Here is a 10,386-nt window from a genome sequence, read left to right as displayed (position 1 = left end):
TGAAGTTACATTTGGAAAGTTCCTGGCTTCATTATACGACACTGAGGAATTAAAATTGATCAAGCCAATGTAGATAGAATTTTTAAGATGCCCGAGCCTTGAAACATTCACAAGTTAAAAAGTCTTCCAGAAAGGATAGCACATTTAAGGAGGTTCATCTCGAACCTGGTTAGAAAATGTCAACCATTTGCCCATATCATGAAGAAGGATGTTCATTTAGAATGAGACCAAGCTTGAATTAACGCTTTTGAAAGTATCAAATACTTGATGAAGCCTATAGTTTTTATGGCACCTATACTTGTAAAATCATTGATAATCTATATTTTATCTCAAAAAAGATCGATCGAAGCACTACTGGCCCAAGAAATTAGTAAAGGTAACGAAAACTCCTTTTACTATCTGAGTAGAATGATGGCACCAAATGAGCTAAATTATTCTCTGACCGAAAAGTTGTATTTGGAATTGGCCTTCTCAATCCAAAAGATGAAACACTAAATTATAGCTTATATCGTTCATTTGGTGTCTAGGGCAAATCATATCAAGTTTGTAATATTGAAACCAGTCCTTTATGATAGACTTGCAAGGTGGTACCTTAAATTTTAATAGTTTGAGATTGTGTACATTTCCCAAAAGGATGTAAAGAGACAATCATTGGCGGACTTCTTGGGAGACCACCGACACATAACGATTGGGAACTAACTGATGAATGATAAGTCGTTAATTTGACAACTTTCGAAAACCTTGTAAGCCTAAATTATTATGCTTTTCCATTGATTTGATGGTACCTTCTTACGTAATGCCCATTTATGTAGGTAAAAGTAAAAAGGAAAGATTGGGCAAGTCATTCAAGTCATCAAGAGGCCAAATGTGAAGGAAATCAGTCATCCGCTTCACATCTGCTTCACATCTGCTTTGGAGCTGCTAGCCATAAGCTCTCTATATTCTCTTCATTCTCTTTGGATCCACTCAAGCAGTCAAGAACAAGGTGGCAGTTTTGTAATTTCTATCAAATGTAGAGAGGAATTTAAAAGGACGATTTTTGCTCCTTATTCAAGACCTAGTTTTCATCTCTTTTGAAGATAGCCTCCCTTTTAGCTCTTAGCTTCTCTCTTTTATTTTAGTATCTATCTTTTCATCTTTTGAGAAATTTGTACCAAACTTGAATGAAAAATACTTGGTAGTAATTTTCCTTTAAAAAATTATTGAAACCCCAAGTGTGGAATTACATTATCTCTATTTCTCATGGATGAAGTCAATGATAACTTTGGAATATTATTATTCCTTTTATCTATGAGTAGCTAATTCCACTCTTGGTTTATGCTTGCTTAGGTAGTGGTAGTGCATGGGTTTTAGCTAATTATTTTTCTAACTATTTAGTTGTGATGGGTGTTGTATTTATTTTATGAATTAATTGAGAGTTAGGGGTTGCAAACTCTAACCGCCCTAGAACCCATGTCATTCTTAAAAGAGAGGACATAGGTGAGGAATAAATGCAACCAATAACTTGATTCATTTCATTCAATGATATCTTTTAGACATAAGGATGTCAATTGGGGCAATAGATATGGGAAATTGTCACACTTGTGAGGTTTTCGAAAGAACCCATTTGTGAAATTTGGTGTTGTAATTGAAATATTGACACCAATACATTGACATCTATCCTACCCATGACTTTTAGCTAAAAATTTAATAAATGGCCAAATACCCATGCATGATCCCACACCTATAATTGCATAACCCCAAGGATTATAGTTAATTGAATTCACTCTTAGTATTCTTCAACATCAAGCTAGAGCACTAAAATTGAAGTAGTTGTCATTTATAAATAGATTCAAACTAAATCCCCCATTTTACATTTATTATTGCTTTATTCACACTACGGGTCATCTTTTAGTAGACTATTAATATCTTGAGTTTTGAATTCCATGTTTTCACTCCTTGTGGATTCGACCCCAACCTAAGTTGGGTTATTATATTGTCAACGATCACTTACACCCATTCAAGAGTGTAATTTGAGTGTTATCAAAAATGGTACAGTTATCGAGGAGTGAAACATATCGAGGAGTGAAACATAGTTTTCACTCTCGTAGTATTTTTAGTTACTTTAGGTTAGCCGTAGTATTTTATTTTACATTGTTTGGTATTTTTGTTCTTTATCAGGTGTGTATAATACTATACGCAATACTATGAGCCAACACGGTAGTAATGCCAGAATGGTTGATGGATATCTTGAGGATGAGGATCACCTTGTTGATACAGGTCGAGCTAGTCCTATTCGTATTCCACCGGCCGAAGGAAATAGAGTGTTTCACGTTACTAGAGTGATGCTTCATTTTCTTCTAATGAAAGGGTTATTTGGAGGCCAATCTCATGAGGATGCTAATCTACACTTGAAGATTTTATTGATGTGTCTTCTCCATTTGACATAGCCCACATATCTCAAGAGTCAATCCAGTTGTGTCTTTTCCCATCCTCTTCGACTGGAGAAACGGTCTTATGGTTGCGGTCTTTTCCTGCGGGGTATATTACTACATGGAGTGATCTCACGGAGGAATTCTTGGAAAGATATTTTCCTCCTTCTCGGATGTTGCAACTAAGGGATGAAATCATCAAATTTTTCCAACTTAATGGTGAACTGTTATATGAGGTTTAGCAGCAATTCAACAAGAAGTTAATGTATGCCCAAATCATGAGGTTCCGTATAAGATGCTTCTCTAAATTTTCTATAGGGAATTAGATCAATTGAACAAGATGATAGTCGATAATGCGGCCAGGGGTTCTCTTGTTAGACTATCGTATGGTGTTGTGTCAACTTTATTAGATCAAGTGATCAAGAAAAGTAGAGGGTGGCACACAAGAGATACTGAGGTGGCCATAGGGTCTTCCCCTGCATCTTTTGTGAGCCAAGATCAAAAGAAAAAATATGAAGAAAGAGATACAAATATGGCTAAAGTGATGATGTAACTTGATCTTCTCACCAATCATATGATGGGAGCTCCTTCTAATGCGGTTAAAATCATTGATTGTAAGAGTGGTAAAGCTTATGATGATGAGGAAATGGAGTCCCTTGATAAATAAATTCAATTATTGTCAAACCAATTGGGAGGTTCCCACCCTACCTATCAAAGGAAAAGTGGGAATCAAGGTTGGAAAGAAAGATATCGGAATAAAGATTGGCATGATTGAAATCATGATTGGAGATATAGGGAGACATATTATGATCGGTATGTACCTCCACATGATTGAGCAAAGGGTAAAGAGTCAAGTTCCATTGACCCGGATAAGCTCAAAAGTGAAGATGTCCTTGCTCGGATTTTTATAAGTGTTGAGAGAATCGACAAGATAGTGAGAGAAATTAAAGGTGACTTCTCACAACTTAATCAAACGATGACATCTAACCCAGCCTCTATCAAGCAACTTGAAACTCAATTGGGCCAAATCTCAGCACAACTTAATGCTATACCAAAGGGTGGATTACCTAGTGACACAGTTTAAAATCCTAAAAATAAAGCTCACATCATGCCTATTGTCACTAGGAGTGGTAGGACTCTTAGTAAAGATGTTGTAGATCTTGGTGAAGACTCCAATAAAAAGGCAAATGAAGAACAAGCCAACGCAAAAAGAAAGCAGCTAGAAGAGCCAATTGATAATGATCCAAAGCCTAATGAGACTAGTGTTGAACGGCCAATGGTAGTTGAAGAAAATGTTGAAAGTGAGAAAACTTCAAAGGTGATAGAGAATGATACTCCATAAATAGATGAAACTCCAGTTGTTCTATCACCACAAATCAAAATTCCTCCCCCATTTCCACAAAGGCTCAATAAAAAGGATAATGATACCAAGTTTAAGAAGTTTTTTGCAAAGTTTAGCAATTTATTGGTGAATATTTTGTTGCTAGAAGCATTACAAGAAATGTACGATTATGCTAAATTTATGAAAGAATTGGTTACAAAGACGTGAGCCGTGGATTTTGAAACAATTGAGGTAACCCATAATTGTAGTGCTATAATAGCTAGAACAATGGTGGTGAAGAAAGAAGACCCAGGTGCATTTACTATTCCTTGCACTATTAGAGTCTACAAATTCGAAAAAGCATTGTGTGATCTTGGGGAAAGTATTAATTTGATGCCATTTTCCATGTTTTGAAAGTTAGGCTTGGGTGATCCTAATCCTACCACTGTGAGGCTTCTAATAGCTGATCATTCAATCAAAAAGCCCGTGGGTGTACTGTATGATGTTTTGGTGAAAGTTGACTGATTTATCTTTCCTGCCGACTTCATTTTTCTTGATTGTAAGATTAGTCATGAGGTCCCAATCATTCTTGAAAGACCATTTTTAGCTACCAAAAGGGCCTTAGTAGATGTGGAATGTGGGAAGATTAAATTTCGGGTGAACAATAAAGAAGCATCCTTCAATGTGTGTAAGTCCATGAAGCAACCTATGAACTTGCAAGTTATTTTGGTGATTAATATGGTTGATGATGAGGTGGATAACACCATTGAAGTGGATCTTGTGAATGACCCCTTGGTGGGTGTATTGTGGAACTTTAGAAGTAAGGTGGTTAAAGAATATGATGAGGTGGTAGATTTATTGATGGGTTTTAGATCTTACACCAAGAACCTGATCAAATTGGATCTTGATTTGAAAAACCATAAGAGTCTACCAGCCAAGTTGTCTATTATTGAAGCACCTCAACTCAAACTTAAGCTATTACCATTCCATCTCTAATATGCTTTCTTGGATGAAGATAATATATTGCCAATTATTATAGCGGGTAATCTTGAACTTTATCAAGTGGATGCCTTGAAATCAATTATGAAAAAGTTCATTCATGCTATCGGATGAACTATCATAGATATTATAGGCATTCCTCCCAGAATTTGTTCTCATAAAATCAAGCTAAATGTTGATCATGTTCCTAGTGTGGAACACGAAAGGCAACTAAATCAATCGATACAAGAGGTGGTTAAGAAGGAAATTATTAAGTGGCTTGATGCGAGAGTTGTCTACCCAATTTCAAATAGCACGTGGGTGAGACCAATTTAATGTGTTCTTAAGAAGGACAGCTTGACGGTGGTCCTAAATAAGAATAATTAACTTGTACCTATGCGTTCGGTAACGGGTTGGAGAGTGTGTATGGATTATTGCAAATTGAACTCGTGGACTGAGAAAGACCACTTTTCTATGCTATTCATGGATCAAATATTGGATAGGCTAGCTGATCGAGGTTGGTATTGTTTTCTTGATGGTTACTCGGGGTATAATCAAATTTGCATCACCCTGGAAGACCAAGAAAAGACCACTTTCACTTGTCCCTATGGTACATTTGCTTTCAAGCACATGCCCTTTAGATTATACAACGTGCCAGCCATATTCCAACGATGCATGTTATCCATTTTTGCCGATATGGTAGAGGATACAATGGAGGTTTTCATGGATGACTTTTCCGTGGTTTGGGATTCATTTGATTCTTACCTCACTCACTTAATTAAAGTCCTTGAACGATGTGTGGAGATTAATTTTATTTTGAATTGGGAAAAATGTCATTTCATGGTCAAGGAAGTCATTGTTCTACGCCATAAAATTTTGGTAAAGGGCATCCAAGTGGATCAAGCAAAGGTTGAGGGGATCACTAAGTTACCTTCTCCAATCTCCGTGAAGGGCGTAGAAGTTTTCTTGGTCATGTCGGGTTCTATTGGTGCTTCATTAAAGATTTTTCGAATATTGCTCACCGTTTGTGCAAACTTCTTAAAAAGGAGGCAAAATTTGAGTTTGATAGTGATTGTGTAAAAGCTTTTAATTGTCTCAAGGAACTCCTTGTGTCGACTCCTATCATCGTTTCCCCAGATTGGTCATCGCCCTTTGAATTAATGTGTGATGCAAGTGGTATTGCTCTAGGTCTAGTTTTGGGCCAAAGAATAGAGAATTTGTTCCACCCAATTTACTATCCAAGTAAGACGTTGAATGATGCTCAACGTAACTATACAATTACAGAACAAAAGTTTTAAGCAGTGGTGTATGCTTTCAAAAAGTTTCAAGCCTATTTGTTGGGCACAAAAGTGGTTGTGTACACATACCACGCCGCTCTTCGATATCTCATGGCAAAGAAAGAGGTTGATTAGGTAGATATTGCTCTTGTAAGAGTTTAATTTTAAAGTGAAGGATCAAAAAGGGTATGAGAATCAAGTAGCCAACCACCTTTCCCACCTTGAATCTAATCATGAGAAGTGGGGTGAGATTGATATTGATGACATCTTCCCTGATGAGATAGTTATGTCACTTTCGGGGAGCATTACACCTTGGTATGTAAATTATGCAAACTATATTGTGAGCAGTATACTTCCTGGTGAGTTAAATCTATGTCAAAAGAAGCGGTTCCTATTTGATGTGAAAAATTATTTTTGGTATGAAACATTCTTGTTTAGGGAGTGTGTGGATTGTGTGATCCGTAGGTGTGTCATGGAAGCAGAAATGATAGATATTCTTGAGGCTTATCACTTCTCTTCATTCGATGGTCATCATGGATGTATCCAAATGGCCGCTAAGGTCCTTCAAAGTGGATATTATTGTCCTACCCATCATTAAGATGCTTATGAAATGGTCAAACCATGTCCTCAATGCCAAATACAAAGTGGTGTTTCGAGGAGGCATGAGATGCCTCGTAATCCCAATCTCGAGGTTGAACTATTTGATGTGTAGGGGATCAACTTCATGGGCCCCTTTATGAGCTCATATGGTAATAAATATATCTTGGTAGCTATCAATTATGTCTCAAAGTGGGTGGAAGCCATTGCTTTACCGAACAATGAAGGCAAGAGTGTTATTTTTTTCTTGAAGATGTACATCTTTACAAGGTTCGGGACTCCAAGGGCAATTATTAGTGATGGCGACTCTCATTTTTGTAATCGGGTCTTTGGTGCTTTGATTGATATGTATGGAGTGAAGCATAAGGTTGCTACTCCTTATCATCCCCAAACTAGTGGCCAAGTAGAAGTATCAAATTATGAAATCAAGTCCATCCTTGATAAAACCGTGAATGTTGGTTGTACGAATTAGGCAAGGTAACTCGATGATGCTCTTTGGGCATATAGAACGACATATAAAATTCCTATCTGTATGTCCCCCTACCAATTGGTGTTTGGGAAGGCTTTTTACTTAGCCGTTGATTTAGAACATATGGCTTTATGGGCTTTGAAGAAGTTGAATATGGATTGGGAGGATTCTTCAAAATTGAGAATGAATCAACTTCATGAGTTGTAAGAGTTTCGACTCAAAGCGTATAAGAGCTCTGTGTTGAACAAAGAGAAGATAAAGAGGTGGCATGAAGCCAAAATCCTAAAGTGAGAATTTCATGTGGGTGATGATGTCCTCCTCTTCAATTCAAGATTGAAACTTTTTACGGTAAAGCTTAGATCAAAGTGGTCAGGCCGGTTCGTGATCTCAAATGTTTATCTGAGTGGAGCTATTGAATTGGAAGATCATGAGAAAAAGAAATTTATGGTGAATGGGCAACGATTGAAGCACTATTATATGGGTGAGCCCGGAGCGGCTAAGGTTGAGTTATTTCACTTCAAAGATCCAAAATAACGAGTAAATGATGTCGTGCCACGACTATAACTATGGCGCCTCTTGGGAGGCAACCCAAGATTTATTTTTGATGTTTTAAATGTTTTTTATATTCATTTTAGTTTACTTTTGATTGATGCAGGTAATATAGAAAAATCAGGGTGCGATAAGGTGGGTTTAGAGGCTCGAAAGTAAGTCCTGAGCCAAGAATTTTGATCAAAAATCATGTTCCAAGCTGGTACAACCTGCGCTGCATCTGCTTAAGCAGGTTAGCCACAAGTGAGGAGCATTTGGAGCACAGACTTAGGCCGAGAAGTTGCAGGTATTCTGCCTCAACCTGCGCTGGACATGCTCAAGCAGTCCAGGTGTAGGTCAGCCATAATTGGGACACGGGTCAACCGTGTTTTCCACCGTGAAATCTACTTGGACATGCGATGGACTTGTTGTAGAAGTCCAAGCGCAGTCCAGGCATATGTTGGACACAAGGAAAGCTGGCACGTACTGCCTTAAGGTGTGCTGGAACTGCTTAAGCAGTCCAGTCGTGAGTTGAATGCAGATAGCACGCAGATCTTTTAAAAATTCACTGATGTTTTAAAATGGGTCTGATTTTATAGGGCTAACCCGACCCGGTCATCTCAAAGTCTTTTTAAAACACTTAAAAGGAGCCAAAAATAGTGAACATTTAAACTGTCTCATTACAACTCTTTTTCAATGTGCCTTTCTCTCAAACTCAACATACTCTCTTTCTCTACCAACAATTGAGATAGCAAGAAGTGAGATCATTTCTTTGAACTTGTGCTTCAATTTTCTCCTCTCTTAAATCAAGAAAGATATGCTCTCCCATGACTTCACTTTTGAATTCTCTCAAAGACGGACATAGTGCTTCTTAGTTTATGATGATTTGTCACTTGAATTAAGTTTTTGTGAGCTTATTGGGATGATTAACACTTTTTTGGAATAATTATGTTGGCATGGGTGCTTTGTTTCACTTGCTTAATTAATGATATGAAGTTAGTACCCCATGTGATTGACAAAACGTCCATTAAGCCTTTCTTGCTTATTTTGTGTGGTGGGTGGCTTAAGTACGATAGTATGGACACCTTGAATATGTTTAGAGATGATTTGGTGGGATGAGCTTGCTCTTTTGTGCTCTTATTCTTTTTCTCCAAGTTATTGGTTAGCATGCCCACTATGTGTTTGATGAAATGACATTAAGAGAGGAATGTGTTGTATGCTTATGATGGCCAATGTGACTTTGCTTAGGACATGGTGTGGTCATTTCTTATGCATCATTTTGGGTGCAATTGAACCGAATAATGAAATAGTTGGTAGTCATTGGTTGAGGGAAATTATTGAGAAATAGGGCATCCATGGTTCTTGTAGGTCACTAAGCCCAACCGGGAAACATGAATGTTTACCTTGCCCTATGATAGATTAGATGACATTATTCTAAAGGGTATTGGTCATTCTTGTTTCCATGGGAGGTTATGGATATCCTATGAGCTAGTTTTGAGAAATGTGAAGAATGTGAGACAATGCCGTGCCTAAGTAATTAAGTGTTGTACTAAAATAAACCCATGGACTCTAGTGATGAGTTGCCTTGCATCCTACTTTCTTTTCTTATCTTTATTTTCTTTCTTAACTTATGAAATTCCAAAAACATATTTTACCTTTTGTATTTTGTTTTGGTTTTGTTTTGTTCATAGGTATGTCTCCAAGGAAATACTTGCCATTAGAAATTATCCAGGGATGATAAGTCACCCTTCATAAAAGACTCGATGGGAGGATCCCAGTCTGATGAGGCTCCTATCGAGATAGTACGATCATTCACCGACATGGACATGAGCACCTAGTGCGCCACAGGGAGTCTTTCCACTCCTTTACTCTCTATTATATCTGCATTGGAGACAATGTAATATTTTTAGTGGGGGGTGGGATATCGTTATGATTCATTTGATTGTAGGTGCCTTCTGTCTCATTTTATGGCATGTGGTTTGATAAATTGGGGAGACATATTCTATTTTATTACTTTTGATGTTTATGGCATTTTGTTTTTATTTAATTATTATTAGCATTGCTTTGGATGGGCCCTTGTCGGGTATTTTGATAATGATGTCAAATATTGTCGTTTTTTTTTAATTTGTGTTATGCGCTTAATTTAAATGTGGTATCTAATTGTGCGCATTGCTCTTGTCGCCTTTTGCACATACGTGTCTAATAAACTCCAAGGGTTTTCTTGGAAATTCGGTTCTTTCTTAAGGAGCAAATTTTTATTTTCTCTTTCTTTTGATCTTTTATTTTTACTTTATTTTAGTTTCTTTGTCGAACCAAGTGATAATTCACCCATGAGGGATGACGAGGAGACATCCTTAGGTGAAGTATTTAGTCATTTTGGTTAACTAGGAAGAAGCAAAAATTCGAAAATACTTCCAAAATATCATTGGCAAGGAATAAAATGTTTTTGAGAAAAAACCAAAAATCTAGTTGTAAGATCAAGGATGTCTTGAGTTTTCTTTTGAGTGAGACCATTAAACTCAATTTTTGGCTCTCTCTTTACAAGGATAATTCGTTGACTCGGAGTAACTTATGAAGCTTAAATTGCTCAAATTGGTTGAGAGACTAACTTTTTGCTCTATGAGTACGATGCCATGAGTGGTGAGATTTTTGAATAAATCTTGTGCATTTGTGTAATCTAGAACTTGCCCCCAGTGTATTCAAAGCGAAATTCTAGGCAAGCTTGGTTTGGAGGATGACCCGAGCCCTTTTTAACCCGTCACATAGCCAAATTCCCACCTTAAGATTGTTCCCTAGTTAACCCAT

This window comes from Capsicum annuum, chromosome 8 (assembly GCF_002878395.1).
Source record: "Capsicum annuum cultivar UCD-10X-F1 chromosome 8, UCD10Xv1.1, whole genome shotgun sequence".
Lineage (NCBI taxonomy): Eukaryota > Viridiplantae > Streptophyta > Magnoliopsida > Solanales > Solanaceae > Capsicum > Capsicum annuum.
The sequence above is the reverse complement of the archived record's forward strand: the minus strand, read 5'-3'. Positions refer to the sequence as shown.